We start from the raw sequence: 13,436 nt of genomic DNA, 5'->3' as shown, positions 1-13,436 counted from the left end.
CCCTCAGGCGCCCCTGATATTTTTACCTACAAAAGCCCCAAATTACAACTTAGGAACTGACGCCCTGTGAGGTAACGTGCCGGATCAGCAGCCCCTTGCTGGGAGGATGAATTGAAGTCCTGTTCTGAGGGCCACGCTGCACAGGGGTCAACAGGGATACTAAGATTGTGCAAACTGTAGACTTGGACCCTCTTAATTCTCAAAACTACATCGCAGCACTGAAAGCAGTGGAGGCTTGGAGCAAATATGTAATGTTTTAGATTGAAAACACGTGATGACAACGTGCATGGTATTTAAAAATGAAAAGAAGGATGATTTCAAACTCTGCATACATTCTTCTGATTTCCTTTCATTCCATCTTGAGGCACCCTCATTCGCTTACCTACTTTGTCCTATTTCCTCTCCTTTCCTTGGCTTCCTCATCATCGTCATCTCTGGAAAACGATCTTTTCTTTTCTCTGAAAAACTGAAAGTGGACCTGTTCTAAACTTTATTGCGAGCCAGAAGTTGAGCATATTCTAAAACAAAGAACACCAGCAAGGGAGTGGATTTACTAAAATGTCTCTAATTTGGCACAAAGTGGAACATAATCCCTCTAGTCATGCAGGAAAGACTGATGGAGAACCCACCGCGTACAAGCCACTTATTCATCTCCCCAGTAGCAAGAGAGCAGGATCTGATGCCGTGAGCAGGTGTAGATGAGGCAGATGAGCAAGTGGAAGGTCAGCAGCCTCTGTGCGGCCACAGAGAGGGTACGTGGGGCAGTGCCACGGCCGTGCACTCATCCCCTCACACTGAAGCACACACACCTTCTAAAGAGGGGTTTTCTGCTCAGAGAGGATTGAATGTGGGTCCAGGCGAGCAAACAAGACTAGGCCATGGGCCTTGGGTTTGTCCCCGGACACCCACCTGAGCCTGTGTGTCTGTTCACGGGGAAGGATTACTCCGAACTCTGCCTTATGAGGAGTCGTCTGGTTCCTATTGTTCAGTGTTGTAAGTCTGAGGAGGAGGGCTGTCAAAACATGTCCCTCAGTTTTAACCAATCTCACAGAGAAATTTTAGGGAGAAGAAAAGGCAGGAGACATTTCCGCTGGTAGATAATCCTGTAACTGTGACTCAGATTGCCAGAGACACCTGCCTGTGGCATTTAAACACAACTGAGTTAATCAGAAGGTCTTTTTGACGTTAAGAAACCTCAGGAAAGCACTGATGCAGGGAAAGGACATCCAAACCCAATAGGCTGGCACCTGCTGGGGAGGTCGTGGGGGAGGGGCAGGTGCTGGGGGGGAGGGTACAGGTGCAGTGGAGGGGAGGAACAGGTGCACAGAAGGGGGAGGGGCAGGGGCAGTGAGAGGGAGAGGAAGGGGTGCAGTGGGGAAGGGAGGGGTAAGTTTCGGGAGGGGAGGGGGCACAAGGCAGAGCCCTCCTGCCGTCAGGGCCTCCTGCAGCAGAAGTACTTTGGGGCAGAAGGGCATTCGTAGGGAGATTCCTGGTGCCGCTTAGCCATTGAAAGGTGTAGACTGTGCCCTGACTCTGTGAACAAATGTAGCGTGTGCAGGAACCAGGAGAAGCATGCTTCTCGTGCAAGCAGTTTGCTGGCCAGGAATTACGTCCAGTGCCAGCCAGGCAGGGGGAAGCCAGGTATTTGGTGTTCGGGAGATAAAGAAAATGCATTTTTGGCCCAGCCCTATCATTGTCTGAGAGGGAAGTTCAGTGAAACAAAAGTGTTCACACCATCTAATGCTAGGATGGTTCTGGCTTATCTAGAAATATTTCACACATGACAGTCTATACATTCACTAATAGTTCATGAAAATAATTATTATATGTATTTTATAAATGTTTCTACTTGTTTTTGAGAGAGAGCGTGCGAGCAGGGGAGGGGCAGAGAGAGGGAGGCAGAGGATCTGAAGCAGGCTCTGTGCACCACACCGAGCCCGACACGGGGTTCAAACTCCTGAACCGTGAGATCATGACCTGAGCCAGAGTTAGACGCTTAACCCACCGAGCCTCCCAGGCGCCCCAATTATTATAATTTTAAACCATCATGTGATGATTTCCACAGCAATCTTATCAGGGTTCCATGTAGCCGCCTTAGTCAGATCTGGTCGGAAGAGCAGGACTGGGTTTCAGAAAGTCAAAGTAGCAGAGGCTAGATCGCAGGAAACGTCCACGAAGCGCACATCTGTCTTCATCAGCCCTCAGTGTCCGGATGCAGAGCGCCCGTGTGTGGGCTCGCACCTCGTCCAGGAGGGTGAGGACTCTGAATGCTGCGCATTAGTGACCAGCGTGCGGAAGACGTTGCTGTACCTCCCAGAAGGCTGGTTTGAACCTAGATGGTTGTGAGGCGTGTGTCTGGTGGGAGGAGGTTCAGGGGGCACTTGCTTCCATCACATAAACGTTAGGTTTGCAAACCACACTAAATAAAAGAACACTTTGTGTTGAAAAGAATCTCCTGCATTTATATTACGTGTGCATGTGTGTGCGTGTATGTGTATCTGGAGTGTTTTGAGCACAGGCAGCCAGAAAAAGACCACTAAACACGCTGTCCCCCTCAAAGATTCTCCAGGAGAGATGGCTGTAGGCTGCTCTAAATAAAACCACAAATCATGTGTATTAAAAGCTTAATACATTTAAAAATGTTCCACAGTAACTCCAAGCTAATGATTCTAGAATTTGATACACAGAAAAATACACTAACTCTCATTTTATTTTTCAGCCTTGACTTTTCAGAGTAATTTTAACATCTTTCTAGCTCCATGTGCGTATTTCCAAATTATTCTGTTCTTTATGTGTTTGTTTTGGTCAATTCTTATTAGGGAAACCAATAACATTTGTTATGGTTGCATTTTATAGGCTGCCTGTGAATTTCATAGGAAATTGTGTGTTAGCTTATTTTAAATCCCACTCGCCAAGCACCCTGATATTTCTTTTATTGCGAGGGAGCACGCAGGAAGTGAGGTATCTCACAGTATCTTTTCGAGGATTTATGGTAATGCTACAGAATATAGCTGATGGTAAGCAGTGCGGAGCCCTCGGGGTCCCTTCATTTGCCTGACACACTTCACTGCTGCCCATTAGCACTTCTCTGTTATTGCCACAGACTCGATTTAATGAGCTTCTCTGAATTTGGAGGTTTGCACCAGAAACAATAGCTTTAAACCAGAGAACCCCTCGCTCCTCCACTTTCTAATATTCTGTCCATCTTCTTTTCGACAAAATAAATTCTCTCTTTACACTATAGTTTGAAATGATCTGGGTATTTTCCAATTAAAAGAGTCCAGAGTTCCTAATCCTGAGACGATACTGCAGAAAACCCAGATAGAGAGCTCACAAATTGAAAATTTGCGTTAATGTAGATGATGTATTTTGTTGTTCTGCCCCTAAAATAAAATCGAGGTGACATCTAGAAAATTCCTTGTCATCAACAGGAATTTGATGACTAATTTTATTATGAACGAAGTCCCGATATTTCCAAGAAAGAGTTACACATCTAAAATAGTTCTCACTTATTAAATTGTTTCATAATTGCACCAAAGTGTTAAAAAGGCAACAGTCTTCCAAATTGGCTGCTAACTGTACAATCTAAATATTAAGTGCACTTAGTTTTACCTTCAAACCTAGACATGTATTTCAAACTGTTAAAAACCTTGGATTTCAGAGTAACCTGACTAGATGTTTAGAAGCGTGTCCGCTTGTGCATCACGGCCGTCCGCGTGCCTCCTCGCCAGCAGTCCATACTCCAGTGGACCTTGTCGTGAGGCGGCAGCACCAGGGGAGATGGCGTCCGCCCTCCTCTCTCCTGTCGCTGATGCCTCTGTGTTGTTCTGTCCTTAGAAAATGAACGTGAAGGAGACTTGGTGAAGTCACCTGGAGGGGCGTCTGGAGCTCCGACCTTCCGAGGGAGCACACCCGGTCCCAGGAGCGCCCGGGCAGCTGACTGCAGGTACGCGCCGCGACAGCTCTGGGGCGGTGCGCCAGGGTCCCGTCCCTGGGCCTCCCCGCTCATGGCTCAAATCGCTACCTTCCCAGCCGCCCGGTGCCTCCTGGCCTCAGGGGTGGGGGCTGTTAGAGGCTGGGCTGTGCACTGCCTCCAAACAGACAGTCCATGCTGGAAAGAGCCATTTTCAGTCAGTTAGATGATGCGTTTGTTCCCGCTTCTACACCTGTATAGGGTGGCACGGGCTGCGTGTCCTCCTGGGAGGGGGTCCCGGGGACGACTAGTGTGGAGGAAGCGAGCGGTCCTGGGACCCTCAAAGGGAACACTTCACTTTGAATTGTTGCCAAAAAGTCCACGCTCGCTGCGGAACCGGTTCGGAAAGTTCATCAGTTGTGGTTTGGAGAGCTGGGGGTGGAGGCCGGCACGTGGGAAGTGATGCTGCCCGGGGCAGCACGGTTCTCCTAGGGACTGTCGTAAGCTGGAGGCCGACATGACGGTACCGTGGGCCTGGAGCTGACGCCGATGCTCTGGCTTACCTTCTCAGTGCCCACCTTCACACGTTTCACACATGCGACCTTGCCGAGGGGAAACACGAAGCTCCTGGGGGAAGGTACTTCCTTAGGACGCTCTATGAGGCAAACTCGGGAACGCCTCCTAAGGTTCATGTGCTCCAGTGATTCGCCCGTCTGTCCACTACCCATCTGCCCGTCTGATGCAGAGGCACTCACTGCTCGGTGGAGGTTAACGGCCGGCGTCAGCCCCCGAGCCGCCCGGTGGGTGCGGCCGCCTCCATGGGCTGCATGAACCAGCGCCATAGGTCTGCTCTTCTGTCTCCTCGGCTCTCCCCTGTTCTCTTCCCTGACGAGCCCACTGCACCCAACGGTTCGCCTTTGGACAGGTGTTCTCTTTAATCATCATTTCCCTGGAGTTTTTTTTAAAAAAACCTACTCACATTGAATGTTAAAGCCCTGCTTGACTTCAAAGCCAGTTACAGGTTCTGAATTATAGGTGTTTCGTATGTATAACCTTGTTTTGTCCAATCCCGTCGAGTTTTACTCAAAGGTTAAAGAATGTTTAATGGAATATTCTGTATGGGTCTAATCTTTGAATGTGGATTCATTGAACTGGCACCTACGGCCTGGAGTTCAATGTTCACACTTAAATGATGACTGTCAACACGGCGTCCTGTAAAGCATTCCGATAGAAACCTCACCATGAATTCGTGAAATGAAACAAAAAGGAATTAGCTGGTTTGCAAACAGAAGTCATGTTTACATGCAACAGACTCGGCTTTGAATGGGCTTCTCAGCTGAGGATGGGCAGTAGGTGTCGAGAAGTGCATGCTTTCAAGGTGTGTGGTTGAGCTTGTTCACAGCAGATGGGGAGGCAGCCCCGGAATTGATTGGTCTGGGGGGGGGGCATGGCCAGTGCTAACGGTCCCCGGGGCCTGCACACCGGTCATGTGGCAGTGATAACAGCGGAGGCACACCCAGGATGCACCTGTCACAGAACATTTCACGTGTGCCGTTCCATCTTCACTAAAAATCAGCATCTCCCTGCAGGGCGGGGGTGATAACACATGTAAGCCAGCGTGCAAGAGCTCTGCAAAGCAACAGTGATGCTCACGTTTACACTCTGAGGTTCCGGATGTTTCTCCTCCATTCTCTTGTCCTTTAAAGATTAATGTTTGGCCTTGAGGGAATTATCAGTGTAGAGTTGCTGTGTGTGTGTCATACATACTTTCGTCCCCGGGTGATGAAATAAACAGTGTAGCATTTCCAAATGGGAACACAAATGCATTGGGACAGTGGCTTCCAGGAGCAGAGTATCAATCTTCATAGGATCATCTATACGGGGAGAATGTGGACATCATCGTACTGCATAGATGGGGGCGCACAGACTGTCTGTGAGGGTCCCAACAGCGAACATCTTAGGCTCTGGGGCCACACGGTCCTGGAGCAAGTACAGCAGGGCATGCTGTGGCAGAGCAGCCCCGGACCTCTGTAACCATGTGGCCATGTTCCGATAAAACGTTATTTACAAAACCAGCAGCAAGTGGATTTGGCCCTCAGTTTGCCCATCCACAGCAAATACGTAAATTAAGATGTCCTAAATCACCACAATCACTTTTGGAAAATAGAATATAACTGTTAACTCTCTTTGCAAATGTTATTACTTGCACACTCACGCAGCAGGGTCAAACTTAGGGCGTGTTGTCCCACAGACGAGCATGCTGTGGCCGCGCTGCGCCGGCCAAGCAGTCAGGATGCAGCTGGGCCAGAAGCTGCAAGACGGCCACGGAGAGCGGCCGCTCTGTCCGTAGGAGTCAGGGCAGAACGCAAGACGCCTGAGAGATCTGAAGAGGAGGGAACGCTTCTGGTACTTTCAGGCCTACATCAGCCTGCCCGCCCAGAAACAGCTTTAAATCATCCTGAAAACTGGATGGGAAGTAAAATCAAATTAAAACCAACGCCCACAGCTGTCCACCTCGGACATGCAGGGAGTTATGTGTCAAACCCACCCCACGGGGCAGACACTGCACCAGGTGCTCGGCGAGGCTGGTGTCCTGATTATGTTTGTATTACGTACAACCCACGCCGAGGTGCAGGTGCCGGGTTACGGGGAGGAACAAACCACACAATTTGGTAAAATGTGATCCATCCTGGCTGTTTTCCGGGATACGCTGTAGCTCCAAACCGCAAATGCAGAGTACATGGAATAAAATACCGAATACAAAAGAGAATTCTTTTAAATTGCAACCGATTTGACATCAGAAGCTCGATAAAAGGATTAATCTTGAGAATGACTTTAATGATGCCACAGATTATTTTTTAAAGGGCTATTGTATGAGTGTCTCAAACTTACCTTATTTGGTATGTGAATTAATAGTATATTTAGTTAAAATTCAGAACATTAATTGATATTTTCCATGGAAATGATTTGCCAGAATGCATGTATCCTTAAAGCAGCACTTTGAGAATTCATAAATTGTTTCAGAATAGATCAGAACAGGAGAGAATGTCTGGTAGAAAATGGTGGAAACAGAAATCACAGACGTGATGTAGCCGATTGACCCTAAGTAGTTAAGAAAAGACAGGTCTGCTAGTCTCACATGGAATCAGTGTTGGGCAGAAATTTGGGTAAAAAGTTGGAGGCAGCCAGACAGGGAACAAATCCTAATTCTACCACACAATCTCTAGGTACTTAACTCTGGGAATCCGAGCCTCAGTTTCGCCACCAGTAAAATGGGCATAATATATAGTTTCTTCTATATAAGGATTAAACGAGACATAAAGTCCATAAATCCCTGCATTTCATCCTTGAAACAGAAGATATTTTAGTAGATAAAGTATTTGTACTTCTGAAGTAGGCAGTGGATTATCTTTAAGTTTCAGACCGACGTACCCTGATTCCCTTCTGGACTGTGACTCCCAGAGAAGTGGCGTCGCCAGCTGGACCCCCTGGTCTGGGGCCCGGGGGAGTGTTAGGAAGGGCTCAGGAGACCCATTCCAGGGAGAGCTCACGAAAACTCCAGAAACCTCACTTCTGGACGCGAAGCAGCCCCCGCCAGGGCCTCCCTCCGCGTCCCGGCGCCCGGCACCCAGAGGTTTTCCGTGTCGGCCGGTTATTCCGGGCACACGCGTGTCGGTCGGTGCCCAGCTCCCNCCCCCCCCGCCCCCCGGGCCTGGGCACCAGCCCTGCCCCGAAGGAAACACGCGCATGCTGTCACCACCGCCTTGGTCTTCCCCGCAGGCGCCCTGCTTACGTGAAGCCTTTGACGTCGGCCTCGCTTTCTCCCAACCCCCGGCGCCCCTCAAGGCCCATCACAGTGTGGGGGTGCCGCTCCTGCCGGGTCTGGGGGTGCCTCCCCTGCCGCGTCTGGGGGTGCCGCCGCTGCCGGGTCTGGGGGTGCCGCCGCTGCCGCGTCTGGGGCCGTCTGCCCTCTCGGGAGCCCCAGTCCTCCGCTGCTCGCAGACGCCGCGAGGGGAGAAGAGTCTCCTGACGTTTAAAGGACGGGGTGCTGCTTTCTTAATAAAATGAATTGTCGAATCAATTCCTGTAAATATCATCCATTGCCATCAGTGTGTGATTTTGTGCGTTTGTGCAGCACATTTTTGAGTCAGTTACTATATGCCAGACATTGCCGATACAAAAAATGGAATTCTAGAACTCTGGCACCAGGCTGTTCAGTTTAACCCATTGATGGGCAGGGGCGCACATGCTCCAACAGATAACAAAGCGAAGAAGTGCACACCGTGAAAAGGTCTGTAATACAATCCAGCCCCAGAGTGGGTGAATCGAAGTGTTCAGGGGAACAGGGTCCTGGGGGATGAGCGCCCAGGCCGGACTCCGAGGCGGCCGTCCCACTTTTCTGGGTGACGGGCATTTTAGACGTAGCACCAGCCCGTCTGGGCAAGGGCAGGCGAAGCAGGAGAGGCTGTGGGCTCCGTGAGTTCGGGTTGTGCGCTGTGGGCAGTGGGGACCCGGGGAGTTTAAGGGGAGACATGAGCTGGCCTTCCCCTGACGAAGGCGCGTGAAGGGTGAACTAAGGAGCAAGTCCGGAGACTGTCGGGCGTCCGGGGTGGTTGCGGGTCTCAGCCAGGGCGGGGCTGGTTGGGGTGAAGGCGCAGGTGTCTGTGCAGGAGTGTGGTGTGCAAGGGGCGTGATGTGCAAGCCAAGCAGACACGCCGTCGTCGTGGCTGACCCCTAGAGCACAGAACGGCTCATCCGCTCGGACGTCCAGAGCCGTGGCGTTGTCACCTGTGACACAGGTGTGACACAGGAGGACCGCTCGCCACCCGCCAGGGCCATTGATGGCGGCATTCAGCACTGCCTGTGGCACCCGGGGCCGGCTCGCAGCCCACACTCCGCGACACTGACTGTCGTCACTGCTCAAAAAGGGCAAAGACACAGGTGCTTTGTCATAAAGATTAAGGCACAAATAATCTGATTTGCATCCGGGCTGTGCGCTCCGCTACCCAAATCAAAGTGCCTCTGCTTCCCAAGCTGCTGTGTAGACAGGAAGGCGCTCTACAGTCTGTACAAAGATTCAAGGCTACTTTGTTAAAGAAAAAACCAAGATGCAGAAAAGAAGCAGAAATATGAACACACGTACATACATTTGCTGGTCTTTGCATAAAACTTCTAGACAAGAAGAGAGTAGGAACATTCGCGTGAGCAGTTACTGTGCAGAAACAGGCAGGTACGAGGGTGGAGCTTTCTTTTTAGTTTTTAGTTCATTTGTTTCTTCCTTTTGCTTTTATGTTTGCACCATGCAAGCAGATGGAAGGAGGGACGGGAAGGGAAGGGATGGGATGGGAGGTGACGGGGGACCCAGCTCACTCGTTGGCGGCCTCTGCACCCTGACTCACCTGCTCTCCACGCGCCTGCCCTAAAATCTTCTCCATTAAAATCTGTCTCACAAAATATAAAATGAGAATCTAGATCATTACTTATTCACTTACTCAGTAATAGAAATTATAATTTAAAATCTAGAGTTCCAAAATTATTAAAAGAAAGTATCCTTTAAAATAACATTCAGGAAGTAACCATGGATGAGAATGAATGGAAAAAATAGCAGCTGTCGGAGAAGAAAGTCTTTGGATAATGAAGGGAAAGTGATTTGATACCTCAGTTACATCTTAGACATTAAGAGATCTGCAAAGAACCTTTATGGGTAACTGGGGGACATGTAAATAGGAACTGTGTATTTTATGATCTGATTGGAACAGTATTCACTTCTTTTCTTGTTAACATTACACTTAGTATGGAGGAGAGTGTGGAGGTTTTTCCCTAAGGAACACATGTTGAGGGTTTAGGTGTGAGTGGCCGTGATGTCTGCAGGCTGCTTTCAGATGGTTCAGAAAAACGTGTGTGTGTGTGCGTGCGCGCACAGGTGCATGTGTGTGCAGGGTGTGTGCGTGTGGTGTGGGTGTGGCGTGTGTATCCACGTGCATGTGTGAGGGAGGGAGCACGTGGGTGTGTGTGTATCTGTGTGTGTGCTATGGTGTGTGTATCCGTGTGCACGTGTGAGGAAGGGAGCATGTGGGGTGTATCTGTGTGTGGCTCACGCGCCCCTCATACTTGGCAGGATGTGTAATATGGTCCACGTGGACACAAGGTGAGCACTTATCCCTCAGACGTCCACGTGAAGCATGACCGAGAGGGAATGCAGCCCCCCCACCGCCACGTAAGGCTCGCTGTCCTGGGTGGAGCCTCCCGTCCTCCTCCCGTCGTCAGTGCGGCCGTGACAGCACTGAGCACGCCTGACTCACGGGCGAGGAGCAGCGTCTGCACATGGAGAGACCCTCCCAGCCCGGACCGCGTATCCGTGCAGGGCTGACCCTGAACTTGGAGTGCAGGCTTCTTCCACTCGCTCACACCGCACCTACTCGACTAATTAGGGGAAACCTTGTGGAACCGGGATTCTCGGCCTGGTGATTTGCACACAGAGGGGCACACTTACCATGGCCCAGGGTACCGGAAGTCCCTCCTTTTGAGAAACAGTGCGCGTGCTCTCCTGAAAAGCTCGTCTGTCCTCTGGCGATAGCTTGTCTCTCTCTTCACGTGCTGGAACCTCACGCAAAACATCAGACTGTTACGAGCACCACACGTCTCCTGGCTCATTCACGCAGAAGACCGAGGGGCAGAGTCAGTGCCCTGAGCCTCCTCTATAGGACACCAAACAGAGCAGAAAACACACACATCACTGACCCTCGGCCACTCGGAAGGCAGGTGCCGGTGAGCCTGGGGAGCGTGGACCCGCCAGGCCACCGAGGGAGCCACCGAGGGAGCATGATGCCTGCACGCTTCGTTCCGCGCTGTCCAAGCCTCCTTCGCCAGACAGTGTGCATCAGATCAGCACAGGATTAGATGAACACTGACGGCGCGGGGAATGATAGCCTCCGGACTTCCTTCAAAAGATCGGAAGAAGCAAAAGGGAATGAATGAATGAGGGAGGGAGGGAGAGAAGGAAGGAGGGAGGGAGCATGGAGGGCAATAAAAGATAAAAACAGACTTCGTTCTGGGAAGAAACATACCTACCTGCATGGCCTCAAGTGCTCAAAAGCATTACTGATCGATATAATAAAGTAATTACCTAATTAGCCAACTTCACCAAGAAGGGCTAAATTGTGCTCACTATTCTCTGTTCAGTATCCATCAGAAAATTGCATTTACATTAAACACGTGGGCGCATCTTTAAATTATGGGAGTCGCGTGTTGCCGCAGGGAGGGCACTGCGCCTCCCTTTGCCGCTTGGGCAGCGTCCCGTGTAGAGATCCCAGGACGGGGAACGTCCGTCTCTCAGCGAGCAAGATAAGCCGGGAGCGGGCCTCTTCCCTACGCGCACTGCAGACTGTTCCTGGCTTTCTCGTCCGTCAGGCACCTGCGGTGACCCCTCGGCCCGTACAGGCAGTGGGCGGCGGTGCGTGAGGTCAGGGTCCTTCGTCTGTTTGTGTCGTTTACTTTCTGGCTTCTCGCCACCACAAGCAGAAGATACAAACTGTCTCAGCTGTAAACCCTTCAAATGCTTTGTCAGAAACTCACAGCGAATGCCTTGCCCTCACGGAGAGCACGAGCACATGTAACTTGAGGTGTGACCATAGTCGGCCTGCAGCGGGTCCCACAGCCTGGACTCGGCCGGCTTCGTCCCTGCCGTGCCGTCTAATATGCTCCCCGCAGCCCTGTGTCTCCCACAAGCTACTGTTAGACTAGAGGCCTAATCAGGCTCGCGTCTTTTTGTGACTATCCCCTTATCTCATCAACAAGGAGGAAGCACATAGAATACGTCGGGTCGGCGCCCTCTGCTCAGTGTTACGTTGGTCTGTGGGCACCTGTGTTGTCCAGGTTACCAGCCTGACCCTCCATCAGAAAGTCACCTGTCAGCCTGGTCACCTCACGGTTGAAAATGATGCCCATGGGTGCTCACTGCCTCGGTCCACCATTTCGTGAGGTTGACCAGACGGAAATCTATCGTGTCTTCTTGATTTATTAGCTGGAATCCTTCTAGTAAGACAATGTTCCTTCATCAAGTATTTGGCTCCTTTTGTATACAAAAGCGATATAAATTCTTTCTTCACCCTACCCCCTTTCCCCACGACAATAGCCTTCTCTTTCCATGAGGATCTTAAGTTCTTCGAAGTGAAAAGACATTCATTATAGCAAAAATCTGGTGTCACCTGAGGTTTTGCTTCTGTCTGCAAAGCCCACCAAGTCTTCCCTAGGTACACACTAAGCGACGGCGATTTGGTCTGAGATTAAGACGTGCGTGTGCTGTGTTGTGGGCACGCGCATCATCTCATTGAAACTTCTCAACAGCGCCGTATGGTTGAGATGCGGATTATCTCACCCGCAGATGAGGAATGCGGGTTGCCTCTTGGCCACGGTCACCTGTCTGGGAAGTGCCGCCCAGGGGGCCCTCCCGGAGCACCAGGCCCGTGTCTGAGCCCCTCAGCTGAATTCACCAGCTGCTCACCGCATGTTTCCGAGAGTAAGCAGAGAAGAAAAAAACGTAGCACGGGGGAGGGCACCCCAGAAGAGATGCACGTTATCAGCAATTCGGTGTCGAGAGTGTAGGCAGGGCAGGCACGGCCTCGAGGTTGTTAACGATCATCGGGTTGGTTACCTGGGCCGAGATGGTGAGGCTTTAACGTGAGGCCCGATCCCGGCCACACCTGCTGCGCGGTGCCTGAGGGGAGCATCCGCGCCTTCTGTGGCTCGCCTCTTCACGCGTCCCGACGCACCTTGCACCCCTGCGACAACTCAGGAACTGGCGCCTGCAGTGTACACGTGGGCCAGTCGGCACTGGTGCCTGCGAGGACGGGGGCGGGGAGGAACCGCCACGCAGACCGTGGAGCCCGTGCAGAGGCGGCGACCCGGGCAGGACACCCCTCGGACCACCGCGCAGACCACCTGTGCGTTCGGCCCGGGCCAGACGCGCATCCTGGCTGCGCCCCACCGTGGACCCACGGCCCCTATGTGGCCGCTCAGAAAGCCACGTGCGCTTGGTGGTTTGAGGCAGGGGTGGGCGAACTCCTCCTTCTGTGGTGAAAGGAGTCCTCTCCGACGCACGTAGACTGTTCTCACTACAACCGTAGTGACTGTAGGCCCAGGACAGGATGCCCCCGGGCGCGCGTGCGAATAGCCAGTTCTGCGGGGAGTCCTTCCACGCCGAAGCCCTCTGCCCCTGGCGCTCCCGCGACGGAGAGGCCCTGCCTGGCCCCACGTGCCCCGGCCCGGTCGGGGGTCACTGCCACGCTCCGCTGACCCTTCCTGGGGACATCAGTGCCTTGACACACAGCTCCGAGCACGTATGTGTGCGCACGTGTGTTTGTGTCCATAGGTGCCTGTGTGGACACGTGTGTGCACACGTGTGCGTGTGTGTGCGTGTGTGTGGCGGGGGGCGGGAAGAGGAAGCAGAGCCCTTGCTGAATAAGCCGGCGGGGCCGCCTGAGCTCCAGCCGGACCCGGGACGCGGCCCGACGGAGCCCTGCTC

At 51.9% G+C, this 13,436-nt stretch overlaps 1 protein-coding gene across 1 annotated transcript in view; it reads left to right on the top strand.

Moving 5' to 3' along the window:
- The first annotated feature begins 3,781 nt into the window (after positions 1–3,781).
- Positions 3,782–13,436, top strand: part of MYT1L (myelin transcription factor 1 like) — a 276,307-nt gene continuing 266,652 nt past the window's right edge. The window contains exon 1 of the mRNA XM_077758294.1: positions 3,782–3,946. The gene's annotated coding sequence lies outside the window, so the exon portion shown is untranslated. The remainder of the gene's footprint in view (positions 3,947–13,436) is intronic.

This window comes from Crocuta crocuta, unplaced genomic scaffold, assembly GCF_008692635.1.
Source record: "Crocuta crocuta isolate KB4526 unplaced genomic scaffold, BGI_CrCroc_1.0 scaffold750, whole genome shotgun sequence".
NCBI classification, from domain to species: Eukaryota; Metazoa; Chordata; class Mammalia; order Carnivora; family Hyaenidae; genus Crocuta; species Crocuta crocuta.
Note: the sequence above shows the minus strand (reverse complement) of the source record. Positions and strands in the feature narration are given on the sequence as shown.